The following is a 14,637-nucleotide window of genomic DNA, read 5'->3' on the forward strand; positions in this document are numbered from 1 at the left end:
CAGCAAATTCCAATTTTCAATCAAAAGCTGAGTTTGACAACTCAAGTATCACCAATTACTCAATCAAAGCCAAAAGGGAAAAATCCAAATTATTTATATCATAAATGGAAGAAAGCAATCATAATTCTGAAATACCTCAAATTATATTAAATAGAAAATCAAATTAAACATAGGAATCCATAAACCAAATTGGCAACATGAAGTAATCAACTAAAATAATAGAATAAATAAAAGTAGAAGAGAAACTAAATTAAAGGAACATTGAACTGGAATGAAGAAATAACCATAAACTAAGAGAAATCCTAATCCTAAAACCTAAGAGAGAGGAGAGAGCCTCCCTCTCTAGAAAACTACATCTAAACCTAAAATTGTGTATGTTCTATCAGTGTTGAATGAATGACGAATGAATGATTTGATTCCCTCATTCTCCAGCCTCTATTCTGTGTTTCTGGGCTTGGATCTGGGCCGAAAAGGGGCCCAGAAATCGCTGAGGGCATCTTCTGAATTTTTCTGCACGTGACGTCTGTCACGCGTGCGCGTGGGTCATGCGTGTGCGTCATTTGGAGATTTTCCTTGCCACACGTATGCGTCAGTCATGCGTACGCATTGCTTGTGTTCTGCGTGAGTCACGCATCCGCGTCGTCCATGCGTGCGCTACCAGTTCCTCAAATACTTCATTTTTATTGTTCCTTCCACTTTTGCATGTTTTCTTTCCATCCTCTAAGCCATTCCTGCCCTATAAAGGCTGAAAATACTCAACACACGGATCACGGCATCGAATGGTAATAAAGGATAATTAAAGTTAACAGTTTTAAGGACTAGGAAACATATTTTCACATATATTAAGGAATAAGGAAGGAATTGTAAAACCATGCAATTTATATGAATAAGTGAGTAAAGACTTGATAAAAATCACTCAATTGAGCACAAGAATTAACATAAAATAGTGGTTTATCACACACCCCTGTGCGTACGCACACTTTTAAAAATTTCCTGGGCGTGCACACGCACACAACCCTGTGCGGCCGCACACGCCCTGTTTCTCAAATTTTACTTATTTTTCAACTATCCTACCTTCCCAACATGGTTGTAAGCTTCTCTAAAACCATTTTAAGACTTTTGGGCCTAGTTTTGAGTATAAGAACATGGGATATAACTTAAGGGTTCTAGTATATGATTTTATGATAAATTAGAAAATAGAGCCCTAGGTTTCCGGCATGCTAAGGATGGCTTGGTGTTATGTGTTGTATGTTTGATGTATGAGACAAGAATTGAGGAACTACTGAGTTTGGAAATGAGATGTGAAATTACAGTGGTTGTGGTGAGTCAAGGACTCTGATTGAGACGATGGATCGATATATATACTAAAAATGTTTTCTGAAAACCACTGAAGTATTGTTTATACTGAGATTATGAGACGCTATGCGCCCGGCAGGGATGGTGGTTAATCCCGCTTACGTTGAGATGTGAGGTCTGAGGCAAGAGTATCCCGCTCACATCCCTTCGGATCAATAGAGTGTGCAGGCGCAAAACCCTGGACAGTGGTCCGAGCACTATATCTCGGGGGTTCCCATTGACGACTCCGAAGGGCGACATCTCCATGGAGATGTGTCAGGTTGGTAGTTGAACCGACAATGTGATATCACAGCCAGTAGGGCAGGCATTCATCATTTGCATTTTCTATCTATTTGTATGCTTTATCTACTTGTAATGGCTTTCCTATTTGTATAACATGCCTAATTGCTATTTGAATTAATTGCTTTATATGTCAAGACTTGTGTTTTACTTGCATTGTATATTATTTGTGCTTTCTGCTGGGATTGAGGAGATTCGGAAGGCGATGGTGATGGGATCACATGGAGGATAGGTTGGTGAAGGCTGTGGGACAGCGGTGTTTGGTTAGAGTAGAAGTCCCTAAGATAGATCACCTGTTTAATTAAGTTAATGTTGATATGATTATGCCTATTTGTTTTAGAATGCTTTAAGTTGAATCTTGTGACGGATATGGAGCTTAGGATTGCCTTTGGCATTCCGGGGTCTTATATCCTACATCACTGGGCACTGTTACCATACTGAGAATCTCCGGTTCTCATACCATATTTCTGTTGTGTTTTTCAGATGCAGGTCGCAACCCACCTCGGTGAGTTGCTTTGAATGGTGACAGAAGCGGAGGATCATGGATTTTTTTGGAGTCTTTTTGGTTTATTTTGTTTTTATGTCTCTCACTTTTGTATTTTGTCCTTGCCTAGAGGCTTGTATTATGAGAGAAAAACTTGTATAAGCTGTATTTAAACTGTTATGTTTCTGTATACTTGTATATGACTAGCCTGCTTAAACTCCGCGAGCCGTGGCTAGTTTCCTATGATATTATATACTTATTTTTGGCTATATCTTATCTATTTCTTGCACCTTAAGTTAGACACTTCATTAGTACATTTTGCGCTTTGAAATCCTATTTTTGAGCTATATCCTTCATCGGGCTTCTAGTTATATTATTCTTTTTATAAATATATTACGTATGAGCTTAGAACTGTCGTAATCTCTGATTAATCTTTGCTTTACGACGCGAGGTAAAGCTTAGGCTAATTAGGGTGTTACACCAAACACTGCTGAGCTAACAAGAAGAGCAGAAGAGGCAGCATGCGGGAAGGCCAATAGGTGAAACAGAAAAATATAACACTGTTCAAATATAGTTAGCTTTTAAAATGGACATATTTTGCTCTTTAATCTAGGATATCATCTCTTTATTTTTCATGTAGTGAGGAGACTCAATTAGCCTTAGTTATTTTGCTATGTTTATCTTTTTTGTTAGTTGTTCATTCATTGTGTATAAATTTCACTTGGTTATAGCAGGTAAAATTTTTTATAAACGCCAACTAAATTGACTTGTAACACATCCAAAACAATTTTCCTTCTTCATCTCTTGCATAATATATGGAATTGTGTACAGAATTTGAGTAGTATTTATGTACTTCATTTTCATAAAAAGTTGTGTTCATAATATAGTGGATGTTTGGAAACTAGAATGGGTAGAATTCAATTTACCAGATTTGAGATGAGTATAAAAGTAAACTAGATTCAATTTGATACTGGTACGATTCAATTTACTTATTTTATTTTTTTTACTCATATTTGATTCTTGAAATTTATATATAAAAAAAAAAAACCTTGAGACCTACTGTCCTCTAAAGGACTTTTCACGTGATTTTTTTAGTTCTACAATTTATTAGTCATTTAATTGAGGAAGAAAGGATTTTTGCAGTTCCATTCAAATATAATTAGTTATCAAAATGGACATATTTTACTCTTTAATCTAGGATGTCATCTCTTTATTTTTGATGTTGTTAGGATACTCAATTAACCTTAAATATTTTGCTATATTTATCTTTTTGTTAATTATTCATTCGTTGTACATAAAATATACTTGGTTATAGCAGGTAAAATTTTTTCCAAACGCTAACTAGATTGACTTGCAACACATCCAAAATAATATCCCATCATTCAAATTAGTTCCTACCATGGTTACTCGACGTTACTCGCCGCCGGTAAGTAATACTCTGTTGGTTTTGATGTTCATGGTTTTCTGATTTTGATTTTGATTTTCTGGATTCATGATTTTCATTTTGATTTTGCTGGATTCATGATTTTGATTTTTGATTTTCTGAGGTTATTTGTTCATGATTTATTTGTTTGCTGCTTCATGATTTTGGTTGCTGAATTATTTATTTGTTCATGGTTTTTTATTTTGATTTTGATTTTCTGGATTCATGATTTTGATTTTGATTTCCTGGATTCATGATTTTGCTTTTTGATTTTCTGAGGTTATTTGTTCATGATTTATTTGTTTGCTGCTTCATGATTTTGGTTGCTGAATTATTTATTTGTTCATAATTTTCTAAGGTAATTTTTTGTTTTTGATTTTCTGATTGTTACAGATGGAACAATCACAAAGTAACCCATAGCCACAAGATAATGCTGTTCAAGATTCTCAAACTGGTTTATCTAGAGGTAAATCTGATCCAGCTTGGCAATATTTTACAGTGAAGTATGACAAAAATAACAAGGCTCAATATACATGTATTTTCTGCTTGAATACTTACAATGGAGGGGGGATATATAGAATGAAATATTATCTTGCAAAAATCCCTGGACAAATTAAAGTTTGTAACAAAGTAACTGAAGATGTTGAACTTCAATTCAAAAGGCTTTTGGAGAAAAACAAAAAAAAATAAGGCAGAAAAAAAGAAAATTTACAAGTGATTGTTATGATGTGGATTTGTCTGATGTCAATGATTCTTCAAATACAGCTTCTTTTGGTGGTACTTCTGATGATTGTGGCTTTGGATTACCTGTTTATAATGGAGATATTGGAACACTTAATGATAATTATGATTTTTGATGAGTTGTACCTTTGATTAGTTGAAAACTTGCTAGTAATTGTTTCTTTTGAATGTAGAACATTATGGGTTTGTCATTATGTGCGTTTTTTTTTTAATTATAAACTTTGATGTTTGAAATTGTTTGTGAACCTCTAATATTAAGTTATGGATAATTTATTATGTGAAATTTTAAATTTTATTAAGTTAGAAATTATTGAATTTATATATTTAAAATTATTTTTAGGTTTTTTAATAATTTTATTTAATATTTAATAAAACCAGTGAACCCCGGTTGAACCTCGGTCAAACCAGTGAACCATTGAATCAGTGACCTCACCGGTTTATTGACCGGTCCGGTTCTCGCAACCTTGGTTCCTACGCACATCTAAAACTCATTCATTTGAACCAATGAACCTAGTCTTTACAACTATTAAGTAATATAACATAAGTAACGTCCTCTATATTAATTAAACAAATTGCTATTTAAAAAATAAGTAACATACTCTACCCTTTTACGACACATCAAAAATAATATTCTAGTTCTATAAAAAAGAAATAGATCATATCCAAAATTCATAAATACAAATGAAATTGTCAACGAATAAAAAATAAAAATCAGGATGCACCCCAATATGAAATTGGGATTTGGAATATGTAAATGCCGGAGCTGCTATTGCATGTGTTATCCTTTAGTCATTATTCCTATAAGAATGCACCTATAAACAAATACAACAAACTAATGTCAAGAAAGAATGAATGAATACAACTTAATATATAAATAAAAAGTTCTCTGAGGCAAAAATCTTACATGAATAGAAGGGTCTAGAATGAATTCAGCAATGTTGTGGTATGATGAAAATGTTCAGGGATACAAGAAAAGGTGTTGTCGGTGAAACAGTCTTTTTTAATAGGAACAAAAAATCTTGCATCCATACATGAACACTATTTAAATTACAGAATACAAAACTTATAATACATTCTCCATCAATAAACACTAAAATAAACCTTAGGGTGTTTGCTAGCAGTAATGCGTCTCTCGGAAGCCTTGTTTAAATGTTTGTCTCCTTCAACAGCTACAATTTTCTGTACATATGAAAATATCTTAAATTCAACAGGCTAAACACATGAAATTATAAACAGAGCAAGATAATTGTGTAAACCATGGCTATCATAACTAACCTTTGGATGTTTACTACTAGCTTGACGTTTCTTAGTAGCCTTCTTAATTTTCCGATCCATATCTGCCTCGAGTCTCTTGAAGCTTAGACGCCCCCTAGGTACCACATGAGGAGCGCTCCGTAGAGCATTTAATCCATTAGGACACTCAATTGTGTGTACACTTTCTGAATGTTTTGCCCGATGTTCGCTAAGTACCACTTTAGCACTCGCAAAAGAGGAACACAATATATCAGCCTCCTCCTTGTCATGCACAAAGTCCTGGGCCACATTGTAGAAGTCAACACACAGTCCCCTAAATATATTCATGCTTTCATCAATGCACCATGAGTTGTGACTACTTCTAATGTAGGTGTGCTTCTGATAAACATTCTTGCTCCACCGAGATAGTATATAGGACGAGTTAACCTTGTCAACCCTACAATGGGATAAAACCGGTAGGACATGGCAACAAAGGATACTATATGACTCAAACCTAAAGCAGTTGCACCTAACCTGATGCAAAATAGGACAAAACACAACTTCATACTCGCTATGAACAGACATCCCCTTTACTATCTTCTGTTGAGTCACTTCATAGAAGTATTGGTTGTCCTTCACTACCCTTGGAGACAGGTTGCAGTCGTACTTTTTGATAAATTCAGCTTGAACATCGCAAAATATGCAGTTGGGGTACTCATATTGGAACTACTTCTCAATAGGAGAGTTCGATACACATAGGATCAGGCCCCTATTATCTGCTGCATCGCATCCCAACTCCTGCTATTCTTTATCTGCAAGACAATTGTCATACTGGTGCACAAATTAAATTAAGTTGCTCCTACACGTTAGGTACTTATCAAAGAAAGCATGCATGCTCTCACTCCGTTGTGTACTCATCAAGCTAGCCCAAAATTCGTGCTCTAGAAGAACAGGGACACATATATTGCAAATACGATAGATATCTGCATTTTGAAATACATATTTGCTTTTAAAATACTCACCTATGTTGTGACACTAAACATGTATGAAAGGATATTTAGTATAAGTTCATTTCTTTTACAAAATCTGGTCAACACTTAAAACGACGAATAAACAGATCAATCAAGTTTTGGATGTGTATTAATTTCATTAAGCCAGTTTTTGTCATGAAGGGTGTACTCTTCAATGAAGTCATACCACGAACTTTCAAATGATTCTCGCAAACGAGACTCATAAATAATCCCATTCATTGTAACCTTAATTTCTTCATATCAGCTCAACCGTGCAAGTTTATGTCATATCTTCTTTGTGATGTGCCTGATGCACAATTTATGCCTGGTGTTTGGCATGACATTTTGAATAGCTGTTGCCATGGCCCCGCATTGGCCAGTTAAGATGCCATCTAGTGTTTTTTCCATACATTTTACGAATGTTTGCATGAGCCATTCAAAGGATTCATTCTCTTCATTACCCAATAGAGCACACTCGAAAAGACATGACCTTCCGTGGTGATTGACGCCTACAAATGCTGCAATTGGAATCTCAAACCTATAAAAAACTAACACATTGGGCAATCAGTGAACTTGTAAATTAATGAATCCATAAAAAAATAAACCAAGAAAAAGTAGTTACTTGCTAAGCTTATATGTGGTGTCAAATGACACCAGTCACCAAAATATTCGTAAGCAGCTCTTGATCGAGCATCCATCCAAATTACATGCTTGAGATTGTTGTCACTATAGACACAAATGTCATAAAAGAAATTCGAGTTCTGCTCTTTCATCCTCGTAAAATAGTCCAGCATCTCTTGTGCATCAGTATCATCTCCATGGATTCGGAGTTTACCAGATATATAATTTCTAATATCCTTTTCCAAAAATTTTAGATTAGAATGACCACCAGCTTCATCAGTAAGTGCCTGAAAAGTCTTCGAAGGTCGTATACTAGCCTGGTCATTGCGCTCAATGACATCCTTAACGTGCATGGAGAGTTCTCTATTTTTCTTAAACATCCATGACAAATTGAGATCACACCGGTGCGTGTGAACTAATTCTACCTTGGACAGTCTCCATTGTCCAAGCTCTGTGTCAAGTTTTACATAGATGCGAGCTTTACAGTATACAGATGAGACTGTGTTTGACCTTTGGATTGTCGGATTCTTCTTTGTTCGATATCCATCTCTATTGCACTGTATGAATTGGTTAATGGGTGTCCTTCCGTTCTTGTCGAAGTTAGTAGTTCTTATGTGAGGTTCGAATCTCACTTTATTGGCATAATTGTAGTAAAATTGGTGTGCATCTTCGAGGGTTCCAAACAACATCCCCGCTTTTGGAATCTCCTGATCAGAAATGGTGGGATGAATTATGACCTAAAAAAACAAAACATAATGACAAGGATTGTAGCACAAAAATGACAAAATAATACAAACATTCATATATATATTTATAATGCTGTTGTTCAAAATTTGGATATGTTCACATGCATATATTAAAATATAACCTACAATTAGCATGCAAGTAAAAAAATCGGTCATAAATATTAGAAGAATAGATTATTACATTATCAAAAATTCCAAAAGAAAAAATGTCAATTATCTCAGTCGTGCACTCAGTTTCTATAGTAAAATTGCTTGAACTATTATAAATATTTATATCGTCTATATCAATATGGGTATCAAACGAGTCAATTTATTCTGACAACGGCTGTGTGTTCAAGTCTATCACAAATGCTATGTATATGTCTAAGATTATAAATAAAATTATGTTCATTATAATTAATTAAAATATACACAAATTAATAACTAGGTATTCATATTGGTTAAACATTTTGGATCAGTAAGACAAAAAAAAATATTGGATCAGTTCAGGACCAAAATCGATAGCAATAGTGAAAGGTTTTGTTTTTGTATGGAATGTGATAATTTAACTAATTTATCAATCCATTGACATTAATGAGCATCAGTATGGTATCCATGCTAATAAATATTTATCATAAAAACTAATTAACAATTAACTTAAAAAATTTGCATATCTTAAAATTCAAAACTTAAACAACCTAGATCGATCTATTTATCTATATACTTATTAATTATGAGCTATTTATCAATTTATCTATTTATTTTTATTTAATACAATAAAACTATATCTATTTCTAAATTATTTTTTTGTGCTCATAGCATTGAAATAAGAAAGGATACATGTGTCTCTTCTTCACACCCAACATATGCATGTTGATACGTGTTATGTCAAGTAATAATGAGATGAGATATGGTATTTTATTGTGGAATTTTATATTTGTTTGATAGATTTTTGGATGTATTCTAAAAATATTTTGAGTATGATTGTATTATTTTGTATGTGTAATAAACTAATTTTAAACATTAGCTAAAACACCAAACAATAACATCAGTTAAAAAATTAAAATGAATAAATACTAATACTCAAATAAATAATAAAAATTCCAACTAATACTACGATAATACATGTTACATATATTTTTATTCATAAGATCTAAAAAATTTAATTTAATTATTAATTTTAATAATTTTGAAAACGTTAATGTTCAAATACGTAACGAAAAAATCTAACTAATAATAAAATAATAAATATTAGATGCATTTTATCAAATCAAATATCAAAAGATTAATTATATTTTTAGCGTTTATATTTAAATGCTTGAATTTATGATTTTGGATGTGTTTCAAAATTAATTTATATATAACATCATACTTTTAGATGTGTTATAATTGAAAAAAAAAAATTATGAACCTACCATCTACATCTTCTTACGTAAACTTTCAATTTTTTGTGCATCTTTAATCAAACTAATTAAGTATGAATTACTTTATTTGTAACAACTCTATTATTAAAACCAAATAAGATCAACCTTATTCCAATTAAATAAAAATAGATTACTATGTTTATTTTTAAATATAATTAAAGAAGCTCAACATGATATTTCTTAAAAAACTAGGATAAAATAAATAAAAATACAAACTAGATAATCACATAAACAACGGGGCAAATAATAATAATAATAATAATAATAATAATAAAGAAAGAAGAAGAGGGTGCTACCTGGCTTCACTAACGAGGAAGTTCTGGTTGAGCTCCAAGATGAGAGGATGCTTCTGCGTGTTATCACCATTAAAAATGTAACGTAAAAGAAAGAAGAAGAAACCGTGTTTCTTATATGAAGTAACGTAAAAGAAGAAAAAACAATAACTAACTATGAAGTGCGTAGAAAGTTAGAAAAATTTTAGTTTTTAAAATTTAAATTAAGTTTAATTATAAATATATATCTAAAAAATAGGGATATATTTTAATAAAAAATAATTAAATAATATTAAAGACTGACCAAAGATTGAATTTTGTTGTATAAGTAGTATTTTTCTTAAAAAATAAATTGACATCAAGGTAGTATAAATATTTATTTGAGGCTCCATTGTTACTGCTGATTGTTGAATTTTCCCTATTAACAAATCCAAACATTTGAAGTTCAATTCATTATTTGAGATTTCCATTTTAATGTTACCACAGTTCAATCCAAAAATCTACTAACTAACACTAGTAACAGACAGCTTTGGCTCAGCCACAGCTACCGTCGCACCAGACAAGTCCTGACACCAATTTTCACTTGTCATTCTAGTAGTGAAACAAAAGAAATATCGTACATCTATACCAACTTGCATCTGTACCATAAAGTGATCCATTTTATAATCGTAATAATTATTAATAAAAGTCATTGTTAATATTTTCAGTTATATTTACCAGATTTGTCTCATTTGATATTGAAGTTACAATCCACTATAAAAATAATAACAAAAGATAATTAAAAAAACATTATCCTAACTCAAATATTGTGATTTAATTAAATCGGATCAGTTATATGCATTAAAATTTTAAGTTTTAAAATTATTTTAGTTTAAATAATAGCTCATTTAAATTTTAAATTTTTAAGATTTAAAAAATGAATCAGTAAGTTTAATTGACTCTCTATCTTAATGTTATTCCTAAAATTTTAATTTTATTCTTAAAAATTAATTCTTTCTTTCATATTTTTCTTGTTATTATGCATTGATAATTAAATGTGATGTATTTTTAATTGACTAAAATTTTTAATTTTTAAATAATTGAGACTTTGTCCAATAATACAAGATTAATAAAAATAATGTTATATAACTTAATTATGTCAATTTTGTATATTTAATTGATTTTAGGTTATATTAGAAATAAATTAATCTTGTGGTATTGAATAATTGTGATGGTAGATTGCTTTAGATGTAAATATTTGTAATAATTAAATTTTTGATGTATATGTCGTGATATAATGTCATATTGGTTTATTTTTAATAATTACTTTCGTAATAATTACTTTTATGACTTATGTGTTTGATGGTATACTCTTTGCAGATATGACTACAGGCAGAGGTGTCACAAATCGGTCTCATGATTGGGATAGAGGGTGGGTGTCTACTGGTAACCTTAGAACGTCATAGGCAATGAGTGCATAAGATCAAGCGTTCATCATGGTCCCAACCCCAACAACATAGCTGCTTCTGCTGCCACTCCTGCCACCAGGAAGTCGTCCAGCTGCTTCACTAGACTGGACTCCTCTCCCACCTCCATCCACTTAGTAGCTCACTACTTCGACGATGATGCCACCTCCAGCAACAGACACCGTAGTGCCAAAATTCTCTCACTGGTCTCAGCCAGATGTCTTTCCACTACCGTCCGTCGTACGAATGACGATTGTAAGACCTAGAATTTTCGAAAATTTATAATGAACTAATTTTAAATTATACATTTATTTACAGTTTTAATTTCAGAAATTATTTCATTGAGGACAATCAAAGGCAGTTTTGATTAATTGGATTTGAAACAAATTAAGGTTTTTATCTAAATTCTATAATTATGGATTATTTTTCTATTTATGATTTAAAATTTTAAAAATTTGAAAATAATGAGATTTGGCTATTTAAATTAGAATTTTATCTAATTTTATAATTGTTGAATTATTTTCTATATTTAAATTATAAAATTAGTAGTTGTAGAATAATAAGATTTTTATATGATAATATTTTCATAATTAAATACTTTAAGTTTTGTTAATAAAGAGAATTAATTATGTTGTATTATATTTTCAATTAGAATATTTGAGTGAAAATCACATAGAAATTTGATACAACAAATAATATTTTAAAATAATTTTAAGGATTCAATTAGTTTTCAAATTAAACCCCAAAATTTCCGATTCCAAATAAAAACCTTAACCCTAATTAACACACATTTTTCCCTTTTCCTAAGCAAAACCCTAGCCACCCACACTTACCACCAACACACACATAATACCCACACACGCACGCAAAAAGAAAGAAGAAAGAAAAAGAAAAGTGAAATGGGGAAGGGGGCTCGAGGAAGAAAAAAGGGGGAAAAGAGGAGAAGGAGATCTGAGAGGGGAGAGGGCACTGGTGGAGGGGGAGGAGCTGTCCGCGCCGCCACCACGCATCACCGTTGTCGAGTCTCATCACCGTCGCCACTGGAGCCCGCCGCTGCTGGAAGGATGCCGCCCTTGCCAATCTGCCCACCGTCGTTTATGCCTACTGCTGCCGATGTTGGAGTCACGAACAAAAGACGCGTGATGAGTGGATATTTTATACGCTCTTCGGCACTATTTTCTTAGTGTTTTTAGTATATTTTGTGATGTTTTATTATGTTTTAGTAGGTTTTAGTGCAAAAATCACTTTTTGGATGCTACTTTGAGTTTTTGTACTTTTTCTATGATTTTAGGTGATTTTTGAGTGAATTTGGCAAATTTTAGCAAAGTCTGATTCAGAGGCACAGAAAGGATAGCAGATGCTGTCAGATCCTAACCTTCGTGTATTCGAATAAGTATTTCTGGAGCTACAGAGGTCCAATTAAGGTGCTGTTAATGGCGTTGGAAAGCCAACTTTTAGACCTTTCTATTAATATATAATAGTTCATACTTTTCTGTGGAAAGGACTGCCCAAAACGGGCGTTTGACGCCCAACTTACTCTTTTTCTAGCGTTCAACGCCCAAACAGGACCAACCTCCCAAGTTGAACGCCAAACTGGCATTCAATGCCAGCCATGGAGTAGGAAACGCCTAGAACTTGATTTGAACGCTAGGCATCAGCCCAAACACTCACGAAGTGGGCCCCAAAGTGGATTTTAGCACTTCTTAGCTTATTTTATTTCCTTTTTTGTAATTTTTAATTAAAAACAATATCTTTTAGGTTTAATCTTAGAGTTTTTATTATAAATAAGGTACTTCCTTCCTCCTAAGGACTATGCCTCCCAGGAGGGGAGAAGCACAGACACATTACTTTCTCTGTTTTCTCTGTAAAGCATGAGCAACTAAACCTCCTAGGTTAAGGTTAGGAGCTCTGTTGATTCCTATGGATTAATGCAATTACTGTTGTACTTCAATCTATGTTTTATTCTATTCTATAATGCAATGTCATTCTTCATCCTTATGAATCTGAATTCTACATGAGTTTCTTATGAGTCCTGACTCGAATAGTATTGAGCTACAGTATGAGAATGCATCACGGGTTCCAACAAGTTATCTGGGTAATTGGAGTATGTGACATAAAATCTCATTAGTCAGGGATAGTTAAGGTTCCCGTGGCTCTAAGATCTAGAATCATAGATCGTCAGTCTCTGATCCGAATGATCCGACCATGTTTGTGGCATTTTGAGTAGGATCACCAAGAGATCGAATTCCGTGCGCTTAACCCTCTCCCAGATTGATCTAGCCTATTTGGGTGTTTAGTTTGGACCTGAGGAGATTAATGACCACGATCAATGGCCTAATTAATTATAGCTTTGCCATTGAAGGAATCATTCATCATTGGAGTAGTGAGTATGACGTGTTAATTAAGAAGAAGAAGTATCTCCGAAGGCTTAACAGATCTTTTATTAATTTTTCTACGTTTTATTGTTATTGCTTTAATTAATATATATTCAATATTAGCTTTGGATTACAAACCGAAGATCAATTAAATTGTGACTCCCATGGACTGACTTGTATTTGTTTTTGATAATTCATGACATAGATTCTCCTATTTTATTTCTCCAATTCAATTAGATGCCAAATCCGGAAAGAGTGGTTGTGGAAGATGTTTTCTTGTTGTTACCCCCCTTTTTTGAAGAAAGAGTTGAATTGGTTAGTTATCCAGTAAAGTAACAAGTAAAAAAAATAGCAGTAATAGAAAGTATGCGCCTACAACAAACAACAACTATCTTTCTATTCGCCTGACTAAGATCTGTAGGATAACCACAGCTTGCTCAGTCTGGCAATCCTCGTAGAATTTGACCATCACTCACCTGAGGTATTACTTGGACGACCCGGTGCACTTGCCAGTTCAGTTGTGCGAGTCACAAATTTGCGGACCAAGTTATTGGCACCGTTGCCAGGGATTGTTCGTTATTGACAAACTACTGGTTGTCTTTTCTTGTTAAAATTCGAAAACTCTCTAAAAATCTTTTTCAAAAATTTATCTTTAGTCATTTTTTCTTTTGTTTGAGTCTTTTGCAAGTCTTAAGTTTGGTGTCCTTTTGGTTTTTGTTTCTTTTCTTGAATATTTGAAAATTATTCTTACTTTTCTATTTTTGTGTTCGAACTTTTCTTGGTATTTTTCTTTGTTTGATCTCAAAATCTTTAAGTTTGGTGTCATTTAATGTTTTTCCTTCAAAATTTTCGAAAATAATATCTTTGATTCAAAATTTTTTAGTTTGGTGTCTTGTTAGTGTTTGTTTCTCCTTTTAAATTTTTCGAAAATTTTTCAATTTATATTCAAAAGTTTTAAGTTTAGTGTCTTAATTAGTAATCTTGTTTTTCTTGCTTAACCTTTTTATCTTTAAAATCTTCATCTTATCTTTTTCTTTGATTTCCAAAATTTTGTTTCAAATTTAAAACTTTAAATTTTAATGTCTTGTAAGTTTTGCTTTCTTTTAAAATTTTGAATTTTCAAAACAAAAAAAAGCCTTATCTTATCTTTAACTTAAATTCAAATTTTAAAAGGTTAGTACTTTGTTTGTTTTTCTTTTCTTTTAAATTTGAATTTTAAAATCTTTAAATTTTTAAAATTTTATCTTTT

The sequence above is a fragment of the Arachis hypogaea genome, chromosome 15 (genome assembly GCF_003086295.3).
Source record: "Arachis hypogaea cultivar Tifrunner chromosome 15, arahy.Tifrunner.gnm2.J5K5, whole genome shotgun sequence".
Classification (NCBI taxonomy): domain Eukaryota; kingdom Viridiplantae; phylum Streptophyta; class Magnoliopsida; order Fabales; family Fabaceae; genus Arachis; species Arachis hypogaea.